Source organism: Mastomys coucha, unplaced genomic scaffold, assembly GCF_008632895.1.
Source record: "Mastomys coucha isolate ucsf_1 unplaced genomic scaffold, UCSF_Mcou_1 pScaffold15, whole genome shotgun sequence".
NCBI classification, from domain to species: Eukaryota; Metazoa; Chordata; class Mammalia; order Rodentia; family Muridae; genus Mastomys; species Mastomys coucha.
Window position 1 is genome coordinate 42,177,282 of NW_022196897.1, and position 13,277 is coordinate 42,190,558.

Here is a 13,277-nt window from a genome sequence, read left to right on the forward strand (position 1 = left end):
AATTATTTCAATCTTCTTGTATCTGTTGAGGCCTGATTTGTTACCAATTATATGGTCAATTTTGGAGATGGTACCATGAGGTGCTGAGAAGAAGGTATATCCTTTTGTGTTAGGGTAAAATGTTCTATAGATATCTGTTAAATCCATCTGTTTCATAACTTCCATTAGTCTCACTGTGTCCTTGTTTAGTTTCTGTTTCCATGATCTGTCCATTGCAGAGTGGGGTATTGAAATCTCCCACTACTATTGTGTGCTGTGTAATGTGTGCTTTGAGCTTTAATAAAGTTTCTTTTATGAATGTAGGTACCCTTGCATTTGGAGCATAGAGGTTCAGAATTGAGAGTTCATCTTTGTAGATCTTACCTTTGATGAATACGAAGTGTCCCTCCTTATCTTTTTTGATCACTTTAGGGTAAAAGTCGATTTTATTCAATATTAGAATGGCTACTCCAGCTTTTTTCTTGGGGCCATTGGCTTGGAGAATTGTTTTTCAGCCTTTTATTCTGAGGTAGTGTCTGTCTTTGTCACTGAGGTGGGTTTCCTGTATGCAGCAAAATATTGGGTCCTGTTTACATACCCAATCTAATAGTCTATGTCTTTTTATTGGAGAATTGAGTCCTTTGATATTAATAGATATTAAGGAAAAGTAGCTGTTGCTTCCTGTTATTTTTGTAGTTTGAGCTGGCATTCCATTCATGTGTCTATCTTCTTTTAGTTTTGTTGGAAGATTACATTTTTGCTTCTTCAGGGTTGTAGTTCCCCTTCTTGTGTTGGAGTTTTTCATTTATTACTCTGTGAAGGACTGGACTTGTGGAAATATATTGTGTGAATTTGGTTTTGTCATGGAATACTTTGGTTTCTCCATCTATGGTGATTGAGAATTTTGCTGGGTATAGTAGTCTGGGCTGGCATTTGTGTTCTCTTAGGGTCTGTATGACATCTGTCTAGGATCTTCTAGCTTTTATAGTCTCTGGTGAGAAGTCTGATAGGCCTGCCTTTTTATGTTACTTGACCTTTTTCCCTTACTGCTTTTAGTATTCTTTCTTTGTTTTGTGCATTTGGTGCTTTGACTATTATGTAGGGGGAAGAATTTCCTTTCTGGTCCAGTCGATTTGGGGTTCTATAGGCTTCTTGTATGATCATGGGCATCTCTTTCTTTAGGTTAGGGAAGTTCTCTTCTATAATTTTGTTGAAGATATTTACTGGCCCTTCAAGTTGGAGGTCTTCACTCTCTTCTATACCTATTATCCTTAGATTTGGTCTTCTCATTGTGTCCTGGATTTCCTGGATGTTTGGGGTTAGGGTCTTTTTGCTTTTTGCATTTTCTTTGACTGTTCTCTCAATATTGTCTATGTTATCTTCTACCCCTGAGATTCTCTCTTCTATCTCTTGTATTCTGTTAGTGATGCTTGCATTTATGGTTCCTGACTTCTTACCTAAGATTTCTAATTCCAGAGTTGTCTGTTTTTGTGATTTCTTTAGTGTTTCGACTTCCATTTTTAGGTCCTGGATGGTTTTACTCAGTTTCTTCACCTGTTTGTTTGTGTTTTCCTGCAATTCCTTAAGGGATTTTTGAGTTTGCTCTTTAAGTGCTTCTACTTGTTTACTTATGATCTCCTGTAATTCTTTATGGGATTTTTTGTTTCCTCTTTAAGGGCTGATACCTCTTTACCTGTATTCTCCTGTATTTCCTTAAGGGAATTATTCACGTCCTTCTTAAGTTCCTCTATCAGCATTGTGAGATATGATTTAAGATCCAATTCTTGCTTTTCCAGTGTTTTGGGATATCCAGGACTTGCTGCAGTGGGAGTACTAGGTTCTGATGAAGCCAAGTAGTCTTGGTTTCTGTTGGTAGGATTCTTGCATTTGCCTTTCGCCATCTTTTGCTTTTTGGTGTTAGACGTTCTTAGTGTCTCTGGCTAGAGCTTGTCCCGTCTCTGCTGCCTTGCAAGTCCCCTGAGACTCGTGGGGCCTGTTCCTCCACGGTGGCTGCTCCGGTCTTAGAAACTCACCAGAGAGGAAATGGTGGCTCTTGCCCGAGTCTCTGGCTTAAGGAGTTCCCTGGAGGTAGGCGCTCCCTTTGCAGGGAAGGGGCAGAGAAGGATGCTGATCCTCCTCTGTCTCTTGGAAGCTGAGAGGATCCTGTCCCTGCCACCCTGCTGCTCCCCTGGGAGTCCTGGGGCCTGTGCCTCCCTGCTGGCTGCTCTGGTCTCAGAAACTCACCCGAGGGAAAATGAAGTCATAATTTTTAATAGCTGAGTAGTACTTCACTGTATAAATGCACCAAATTTTCTGTATCCATTCTACCATTGAAGGATATCTGTGTTGTTTCCAGCTTCTGGTTGTTATAAATAAGGCTGCTATGAACATAGTGGAGACTTGTCCTTGTTATATATTGGAGCATCTTTTGAGTATATGACCAGTAGTGGAATAGCTGGTCCTCAGGTGGAAATATTCCCAGTTTTCTGAGGAACCCCTAGATTGTTTTCCAAAGTGGTTTTACCAGCTTGCAATCCCACCAGCAATGGAAGTGTGTTCCTCTTTCTCCACATACCAACATCTGCTGTCACCTGAGTATTTGATCTTAGCCATTCTTATTGGTATAAGAAAGAATCTCAGGGTTGTTTTGATATGCATTTCCATGATGACTAAGGATGTTGAATATTCCTTTACATGCTTCTAAGCCACTTGACATTTCTTAGTTGAGAATTGTTTAGCTCTGTACCCCATTTTTTATAGGTTGATTAGGTTGTCAGGAGTCTAACTTTTTGAGTTCTTTGTATATTTTAGATATTAGCCCTTTATTGGATGTAGCATTGATAAAGATCTTTTCCCAATCTATAGGTTACTGTTTTGTTCTATGAGAGTGTTCTTTGCCTTATAGAAGTGTTCCAACTTTATGTGGTCCCAATTTTCAATTATTGATCATAGAGCCTGAGCCATTGGTGTTCTGTTCAGGAAATTTCCCCCTGTGCCAATATGTTCAAGGCTCTTTCCCACTTTGACTTCTATTAGGCCCGGTGTATCTGATTTTATGTGGAGGCCATTGATCCACTTAGATTTGAGCTTTGTACAAGGAAATAAGAATGGATCAATTTGTGTTCTTCTACATGCAGACAACCAGTTTAAACCAACACCATTTGTTGAAAATGCTGTCTTTTTCCCAATAGATTGTTTTGGCTTCTTTCTTAAAGATCAAGTGTGTAGGTTCATTTCTGGGCCTTCAATTCTATTCCACTGATCTACCTGTCTATTTCTGTACTAATACTATGTGGGTTTTTTGTTTTGTTTTGTTTTTGTTTTTACTATTGCTCAGTAGTACAACTTGAGGTCAACGATGGTGATTCCCTAAGAAGTTCATTTATTGTTGAGAATAGTTTTTGTGAACCTGTTTGTTGTTGTTGTTTTTGTTGTTGTTGTTTTGTTGTTGTTGTTGTTGCTATTCTAGATGAATTTGAGAATTGCTCTTTCTACATCTGTGAACAATTCAGTTGGAATTCTGATAGGATTGCATTGAATCTGCTTTTGGTAAGATGGCCATTTATACTATGTTAATCCTACTGATCCATGAGCATGGGAGATATTTTCTTCTTCAGATGTCTTTGATTTCTTTCTTCAGTGTCTTGAATTTCTTGTTTTACAGATCTTTCACTTGCTTTGTTAGAGTCACACAAAGATATTTTATAATATTTGCAACTATTATGTAGGGTATTGTTTCCCTAATTTCTTTCTCAGCCTATTTATTATTATATTTTTGACTAGAGGAAAGCTACTGATTTTTTGAGTTAATTTTATATCCAGCCACTTTTTGTTTATCAGCTATAAGAGTTCTCTGGTGGAATTTTTGAAGTTGCTTTATATATACTATTATATCATCCAGAAATAGTGATATATTTACATCCTCCTTTCCAGTTTGTGTTCTTCTGACCTACTTTTGTTGGCTAATTGCTCTGTCTGGAATTTCAAGTACTATATTGAATAAGTAGTGAGAGAGTGGGATGGCTTGTCTTGTCCCTGATTTTAGTTGCTTCAATATTCTCTCCATTTAATTTGATTTTGGCTATTTGTTTGTTCTTTATTGCTTTTTATTATATATATATGTATACCTTGAATTCTTGGTCTTTCCAAGACTTTTAAAATGAAAGGGTGCTATAGTTTGAAAAAGTCTCTTTCAGCATTTAGTGAGATGATGATATTTTTTCCCCTCCCTTTGAGTTAGTTTAAATAGTGGATTATGTTGATTGATTTCCATATATTGAATCATCCCTGCATCCCTGAGATAAACCATGTTTGATCTTGGCGAATGATCATTTTGAAGTATTCTTGGATTTGGTTTGTGAGAATTTTATTATTTTTGAGTTTATATTCAAAAAGGAAATTAGTCTGAAATTCTTTCTTTGTTGTTGTTGAGTCTCTGTGTGGTTAGGTATCAGTGTAACTGTGGTTTCACAGGATGAATTAAGTAGTGTTCCTTCTGTTTCTGTTTGGTAGAATAGTTTGAGAAGTATTGGTATTAGGTCTTCTTTGATAGTCTGATAGAATTCTGCACTAAAACTATCTGGCTCTGGGCTTTTGTTTGATTGGAGAATTTTAATGACTGTCTCTAATTCTTTAGGTTGTGGAACTGTTTATATAGTTTATCTGGTACTGATTTAACTTTGTGACATGTTATTTCTCTAGAACATCATCCATATCATTTAAATTTTTCAGTTTTGTTGAATATAAGCTTTTATAGTTAGATCTGGTGATTTTTAATTTCCCAAGTTTATGTTGTTATGTCTGTCTTTTCATTTCTTATTTTGTTAATTTGGATTCTCTCTCTGTCCCCTTTGATTAGTTTGGCTAGAGGATTATCTATCTTGTTAATTTTTGCAAAGAAACAGCTCCTAGTTTTGCTGATTCTTTGTATAATTCTTTTTGTTTCTACTTCATTGATTTCAGTCCTGAGTTTGATTATTTCCTACATCTATTCCTCTTGGGTATATTTGCTTCTTTTTGTTCTAGAGCTTTCAGATATGCTGTCAAGCTGCTAGTGTATGCTTTCTACATTTTCTTTAGGGAGACACTAAGAGCTATGAGTTTTCCCCTTAGCACTGTTTTCATTGTGTCTCATAAGTCTGGATATGTTGAGCCTTCATTTTCATTAAATTCTAAAAAGCCTTTAATAATTTATTTCTTTATTTCTTCTCTGACCAAGTTATCATTGATTAAAGAGCTGTTCAGCTTCCATGAGTACCTGGGATTTCTGTTGTTTTTGTTGTTATTAAAGACCAGCCTTAGTCCATGGTTGTCTGACAAAGAGCGTGGGACTAATTCAATCTTCTTGTGTATGTTGAGACATTTTTATGTCCAATCATATGGGCAGTTTTTTGAAAAGGTACCATGAAATGCTGAGAAGAAGGTATATTTTTATGTTTTAGGTTGAAATGTTCTGTAGATATTTATTAAATCCACTTGGTTCATAACTTCTGTTAGTTTCACTGTGTCTCTGTTTAGTTTCTCTTTCTATGATCTGTCCACTGGTGAGAGTAGGGTATTGAAGTTTCCTCTATTATTGTTTGAGGTTCAATATGTGATTTGAGTCTTAGTAACATTTCATTTTCAAATGTGAATTCCCTTGCATTTTGGGCCTAGATGTTCAGAATTGAGAGTTCATCTCGGTGGGTTTTTCTGGTGATGAGTACGAATTGTCCTTCCTCATCTTTTTTGTTACCTTTCAATTGAAAGTGTTTGCCTATATTCTCCTGTATTTCCTTAAGGGAGTTAATTATGTCTTTCTTAAAGTCATCTATCATCTTCATAAGATGTGATTTTAAATATAAACTTGCTTTTCATGTGTGTTCAATTGTCCCAGGCTAACTCTGGTTGGAGAACTGGGTTCTGATGTGGCCTTGTAGCATTGGTTTCTGTTGCTTATGTTCTTGTGCCTGCCTCTAGCCATCTGGTTATCTCTGGTGTTAGTTGGTCTTGCTGTCTCTGAGTGGAGCTTGTCCCTTCTGTGGGCTTGTAAACCTGTGATTTTATGTGTGTCAGCACTCCAGGGCTGTGGAACAGCCTTAGCTCCAGGATGTAGATGATGACCAGAAGAATCCAGTCCCCAGCTGCTTCACTGTTCCTATGCCCTGTGGGGTCCTAGCTGGCCCATCTTTGGACAGTTATTGGAGTGAAAGTGGTAATCTCACCTCTGAGCTTAGGAGTGAGAACACTCCTGGAAGACTAGCTCTCTCTTGGCAGGATTTGTGTGCAGAGGGCTGTAGAACAACAGTAGCTCCTGGGTGCAATTGGAGACCAGAAGAATCCTGTATCCATATTTATTTTATATTTTTTATTTTTAATTTTGTTTTTGTCTCAGTGCTGGAGAAAAACCTTTTCAGGGTATTCTACAAATGACAAGATTCTATTTACTTAATGGCAAAATACTACTGCATTATATATTTACTGGATATTCTTTATTCCTTCATAATTTAATTGATATAACCTGGCACCTTGATGCAAACCCATATACAACCCCCTACCATCCTTATGCAGGCTAACTTAGGCTGCATAAAAATGCAAGCTGAAGAAGCCATGGAGAGGATGTTTGTAAGTAAGCTTTCTCCATGGTCTTCTGCTTTGTTTACTTCATTGGCTTCCAAATACGGATGATGGATTGACTTTAACTTATAATTCACAATCTATTTGGATGTTGGAAACAGCACATTCTTCTCTTGGTTTGCTGCTCTGGCCCATATATAGAAAGCTGCTAACTTTGTGTGGGACATGGAGCTGAAGAAGGCTCTTTAACATGTCCAGGGTGTTATGCAGGCTGTTCTATTACTTAGACCATATTATCTAACAAACCAAATAATATTTGAGGTTTTAATGTAGCAAGTGGAAATGCTGTTTTTAGCCTTTGTCAAGCCTCTGTAGGTAAATTGCAGAAGCAACCCTAGAATTTTGAAGCAAGGCTCTAGCATCATCTGCAGACAACTATTATTTTTTTGAAAGAAAGATCTTGACCTGTTAATGGGCCTTTATGGAAGCTTAATGTTTGACAGTGGGCAATCCAGTTACAATGTTTCCTAAGCTACCCATCATGAGCTGGGTGTTCCCTGACCCCCACACCATAAGTAGGATGTGCACAGCACCAATCTATTGTCAAATAGAAGCGACGTGTGCATGAGTTGGCTCAATAGGGTCTTGAATGTCCAAACAAGTTACATGAAAAAGTAGTCCAAATACCTGGTGTTTCTTCCTCATTATAATGCTTTCTGCTACATGTATGTACCTATAATTTCACAAGGTATTTTTTACGATCAGGTGACTAGGGGAAATAAGACTAGGGCTTGGTTCACTGTTGGTTCTGCAAGTTATGCACACAGCATCCAGAAGCAGATAGCTGCAGCATAATAACCCTTTTCTTAGCCAACCCTGCACTACACTGTTGTAGAGTTTTTTTCACAGTGGGTAGAACTTTGGGCAATACCCATAGTCATACATTTTATTTAGAAGGAGGAATGAACAGATGTGTAATTTTTCACTGATTTTTTTTTTCTATTTTTATTAGATATTTTCTTTATTTACATTTCAAATGATACCCCCTTTTCCAGTTTCCCGTCAGAAAAAAAAAAAAAAAAGCAAAACAAACTCACCAACTCACCCTCTCCTGTTTTCTGGCCCTGGCATTCTCCTATACTTGATCATAGAGCCTTCATAGGACCAAGGGCCTCTCCTCCCATTGATGATCAACTAGACCATCCTCTGCTACATATACTCATAGAGCCATGAGTCCCACCTTGTGTACTCTTTGGTTGGTGGTTTAGTCCCTGAGAGCTCTAAGGACATTGGTTATTTCATATTGTTCCTCATAAGGGGCTGCAAACCCCTTCAGCACCTTGGATTCTTTCTCTAGCTCCTTCATTGGGAACCCTGTGCTCAGTCCAGTGTATGGCTGTTAGCTGTAGCAAATGGATTAGCTAGATGGTCAGAGACTTGAAAAGTCATGACTGGAAAGCTGGTAAGAAAGACATCTGAGGAAGTATGTGGCGAGATCTCGTCAAATGGGCAAAGGGTTTTGGTTCTTGCAGGGAGAGTGCTCCTTCTTGGAGCTACAACAAACATTCCACTGAAGTGACAGCTCAGGCTTCCCCAGGCCACTTCTGGCTTCAGATACCATTATGTCAACAGGCTAAGAAAGACTTAACACTGTAGGAGGTCACTAATCCAGATTACCATGGGGAAATTAAGTTGCTTCTCCACAATATAGGTAAAAATGTTTCTTTTTAGTGCAGAAAATCCTTGGTTGTCAACTGGACTACTTTTAGAATTAACTAACCATACCCACAAAAAATAAATAAATAAATAAATAAAAATAAAGGGCATACCTGGGAGAGATTTTTGCTTAATTTGTTGTAGGAAGATCTACTTCTAAACCAGAGTTTGAGGCAGGAAGAAATATTTTTAATCTAGATCATTTTAGTTTGGAAAAGGCACGCCTGCAATCCATATCTTGTGGAGAGAAGAAGTACCTGGTGGGGAAGACACCGTGATCACTAAAATTGGTATCTCAAGGCAATGTGCTGGCCTTTGGCCCTTGGACCTTGTGATTTCCCCAAATGTTGGAAATGTGACTGCATAATTTGTGGTAGTAGGGGGCTAAATTTGTGCTCTCTTTAAAAACAAAACAAAATGAACAAACAAACAAACAAAAAACCACTGTATTAAATGCAACATTTCTTGGTACCACATAGAATTGCCCTTGTGCTGTAAATCATTTATAAATTCTACATGTCTCTGAATTTTCATGTGTATGTAACTGAATCAGACTATTTCTAATTTTGATGTTGGATAAATATATGACTTTGGCTAAATTATTGTTTTTTCTAAAATACAGCTGAATGTTTTCCAGCATTTGTTGTAGCTTAAATGTTCTTTGGAGTCATTGTTTAGATTATATAAAATATTTTGCATGAAACAGTCTTGGGTTCCAATGAAAGCTCTAATAAATAACAAATAACAGATGTCTATTCTGTTATGAGGAGCTTACCAGAGATGACAACTCAGACACAGTGTGTAGTCAATTGAAAGTCTTTATTACAACTATCTGGGACCATATCCAAGTGCTCAGGGACCTAGGTATGGCCTTACTGTCTAGATAACAGACTTTTTACAGTCAGAAAAGACTTTCTGACATCTCCCTGGGCAGTTGCTGGGGTAGAGGTATGGGGGCTGCTCTTCAAAGTAAGCAGTTTAAAGCAAACAGTTTTAACAGAAGCTAAGATAAGCAGATAGCTGGAGAGGTTCTACACAAACAGGTAGCTACAATGAAGGGTTAGCTAGAAGAGGTTCCACACAAACAGGGAGTTTGACAAAGGCTAAGATAAGTTAGCTAGGACATCCTGACCTTTGATTCCTAGAATTGGGTTGGTTAATTTTTCATGGGATTCTCCATCAAGGATTTCAGATTCTAATTAAACCTGGAATGGATTCAGCAAAAAATACAAGGAGGAACCTCTGAACTGTCTTGGACCAAAACAAAACTTTGTCATTTCCTTATAATAAAAGCTACATTCTGAAGATTAGAAAGAAGAGAAATCTTTAGGTTTCTCTTTTAAGCGTAGTTTTTGAAATAGCACCAACTCAATAGACTAAATATAAGCTGCTTAGCTTTATTTCAGAATGCTTCACAGAGTTATCTATGATTACTATTTTAATTTCCCTCTGATTAGTAGGGTAGAATATCCACTTTTTTTTATTTTGGAATGTAGCAAATAAGCCATAGTATCAGACTTGGAAGAGTAGAACATTACTTTTTTTCCACACTGTGTACCCGAGTCTTAAGAAATGACACCTCATACATAAATTTTAAGTATAAATTAAAATCCAGAGTTTAACCAATTTATATCTGTTTTCAACCCATAATTTCTTCGAAAAACTACTTTCACCCAATTCTTAACTGATGCTTTATTGCCACACTCAATTTAATTCCTTCTCAGTTACAGGTTAGAAGTGGCATTGCTATCCAGCCCAGGCACATGAACATTTTGAGAAATAGAGAAGTACATCAGAAAGTGACAAGCCGGGCAGTGGTGGCACACATCTTTAATCCCAGCACTTGGGAGGCAGAGGCAGACGGAGTTCTGAGTTCGAGGCCAGCCTGGTCTACAAAGTGAGTTCCAGGACAGCCAGGGCTACTCAGAGAAACCCTATCTCGAAAAACCAAAAAAAAAAAAAAAAAAAAAAAAAAAAAAAAAAAAAAGAAAAAGAAAAAGAAAGTGGCAGCAGGAACGTTGTTGGTAATTAAGATAAATAGACAAGTAGGTGATCAGAAACATGGTACAATATTACATTTAAAGAGACACAAACATAGGAATTGAAAGGACATTGAAATATTCTTTTCAAACATGTTTTAATCATCATTGTCATCACCACCACCATCATCATCTGATGTTAACTCTCTCATCATGAACTGAGTTTAGATTTGTACTTATCAATTTGACTTATAATATGATTTTATAACATGACAATAAGTTTGACCGTCTACTTGAATTGCTTGTGTTCTCTCTGCACTTCCTCTCCTCTTTCTTTCCCACTTTCTCCCTCTCCTTTCTTCTTTCCTTTACTCTCTCAGTCTAACACATTCTTTCTCCCTCTCCCTTTCACTCCATGTAAGCAAATTCAGCATATTGAAAGGTGGCAATACGAAGAAAAATTCATTTATCCTGTTCTACACTGGCCAGTGCCCTTAGCCTAAAAGCTCTTCCTGAATGCCAGAGGGAATTTGATAAAACAATGAAAAGGATAGAGAGAAGTTCTATTAAACTCAGCCACATAAATGCCATAAACATTTGTGCTGTAATATTTAAGCAGTTCTAGACTTCAATGGTATGATGTATTCTTTATGGCAAAAGCTGACCACTACATTTAGCAATGAATAAATTGTCTTCAAAACATTGTCTGCGAGTGGCTAACTAATGTTAGTACTGACAAAGAAAATCTGAGATTTCCTGGCATTCTACTCTCTGGTGGAGAGACCACTCATTTCAGTTACTAAGACCAACCTTTAAATCCCTTTATACTATTGAATTTATATATCAAATTTTCACAAATTCAGACTTAATTCACAGGTAAATACATCAATTCATTTTTGACAGGCCATCTTCCTTATTCAACTTTTAAAGTTTCATTGTTGTTTTACTAGTTTCATTTTTAATTTGCATTATTCAAAGTGTTTATTTCCCTCAGTGTTAAGACTCTCTGGGGTTTGTTGAAATGTTTAGAAACACATTTTCATTTTTTAAGTTTAGCTACTGCTGTATTACCTCACATTGATTAAAACTCAATCACCTTATTCAACCAGATGTGTACGTTTCCCATCATATCACCCCTGTTCATACCATGACTATGTAGATATCACTGTCATTCTATTAGGGCTTAGAGGTTCCAAAGCTTTGGCTTGACTCCAACCTTTTTGAATGGTTCTCTGAACTCTATGTATGACATATTTGTTATATTTTTTAAAGATAAACATTTTGTTCATTTATTCTTTGGATTTCTGTGAAAGATCCAGGGAGTATTGTACCAGCTACTGTTATCTCTCTTAACCCATCAGCTAATTGCAGGACCTCTTCTTTTAAAAAGGCAATTTGTTCCAATCACCCTTCTGCATACTCTGACCCATTATTGCATACTCTGACCCATTATGGTAATGGAAGAAAATTAAACCATACTCAAAATGTATGAAAAGCAAAGAGCACTGTGATGAAATGAAATGGTTATATCTGTAGTCTGAAATCTAAATATGGGCTAATTCTTTGTCTAGGGAGAGTTTTTATTTGAAGCATTTGAGCAACAGATATAATAGATGAAGACTTCAGTTAACTAGCACTATTGAATTAACTCCCTAGCCTGTGACTTCCACATGTTTATGCAATTGAGTTTTTAAGTCAACATCTTTATTCATCTGAAAATATCATCCTAGTGCTTTTTCCCATCTACAAAGGCAGCACAGGCAAGCTCTGCTCAGTGGTTGGCATAAATGTTTCAATCACTGTAAAACCATCAGAAGAAACTAACAAGGCAGGGGACTGAAGGTGAGTGAGTCTCAATCAACTACCTCTAAATAATTCTTTTTGATATATGGAGTGAGTAAAACCTATCATTTTTGAGCAGAGAATTATATAGACTAAAAATTGTGTGATTATATATTGAATGGAAAGCAATGAAAAGTACGTGATTTTGAACAGAGATGTGATGATGTCTCCTTGTGGAATTCAAATTACGTCTTAAGAACTATTTCTAGGCAATTAAGATTTCCTTGAAGGAAAGAAATGATTTGTAAGTCACAATTATTAGGAAGATAATTTCTAGTTATATCTCACAGAGTTAAAGTAGAAATTAATTTTCAATTAACCTTATTTTAGGAAGTATCATATCACAAGTTTCTGGTTTTCCAGAACATATTTAATCAAACTTATAAAGAATTAATATATAATTCAGTTATACTATGTCAACATATCATCAAATCTGATTATTGTAGAACATAATTTAAGTAATTTAAGAGAAAAAGTCTTAAATTTTCAGGATATTATATCAAGAAAAATGACTATGAGAAAGAATAGGAAGTAAATACTCCTTAGAACTGTGTTGTATCTAAGAATATTTGTAAATCAGACCAAATTTAAAGAGTTATTTTTCACCGGGCAGTGGTGGTGCATGCCTATAATCCCAGCACTTGGGAGGCAGAGGTAGGTGGATTTCTGAGTTCGAGGCCAGGCTGGTCTACAGAGTGAATTCTAAGACAGCCAGGGCTATACAGAAAAACCCTGTCTTGAAAAATCAAAAAAAAAAAAAAAGAAAGTTATTTTTTTCCTACTTTATTTGGAGGACTTTATGTTTCAGAACCAGTTATTTTGTTTTGGTTTTGTTTTGTTTACAATTAACTACTGGTATACCTCTAAAATTATTGTTTTACTTACCATTGCTTTTGCTAACAGGGGACTTTTGGCTTCTATTTGAACTTTAGGATTACTTTGAGTTTTATGAAGAGTTGCTAGACTATTCACACAGATTACATTATAACTATAGATTTTTCTTCATCTGGCCACATGTTATATAAGATCTTTCTATATTCTGATATCTTCAAAATTTTCAGTATTTTAAAGATGTCACTAATTTTGTCTTTTATCTTCTTTATCATATTTGTCCTTGGATATTTACACATATTTTATTTATTCTCTCAAATTTACTCTTTCCTTTTCTGTATCTCCCTCCCTCTTACTCTTCATCCCTACCCACCC

At 36.4% G+C, this 13,277-nt stretch overlaps 1 protein-coding gene and 1 pseudogene across 4 annotated transcripts in view; both read left to right on the forward strand.

Annotated features, from left to right (window-relative positions):
• The window catches only part of Galnt13 (polypeptide N-acetylgalactosaminyltransferase 13), a 633,613-nt gene that overhangs the window by 509,246 nt on the left and 111,090 nt on the right, over positions 1–13,277 (forward strand). The gene's annotated exons all lie outside the window — the stretch shown is intronic.
• LOC116092595 lies at positions 8,500–8,653 on the forward strand (annotated as a pseudogene).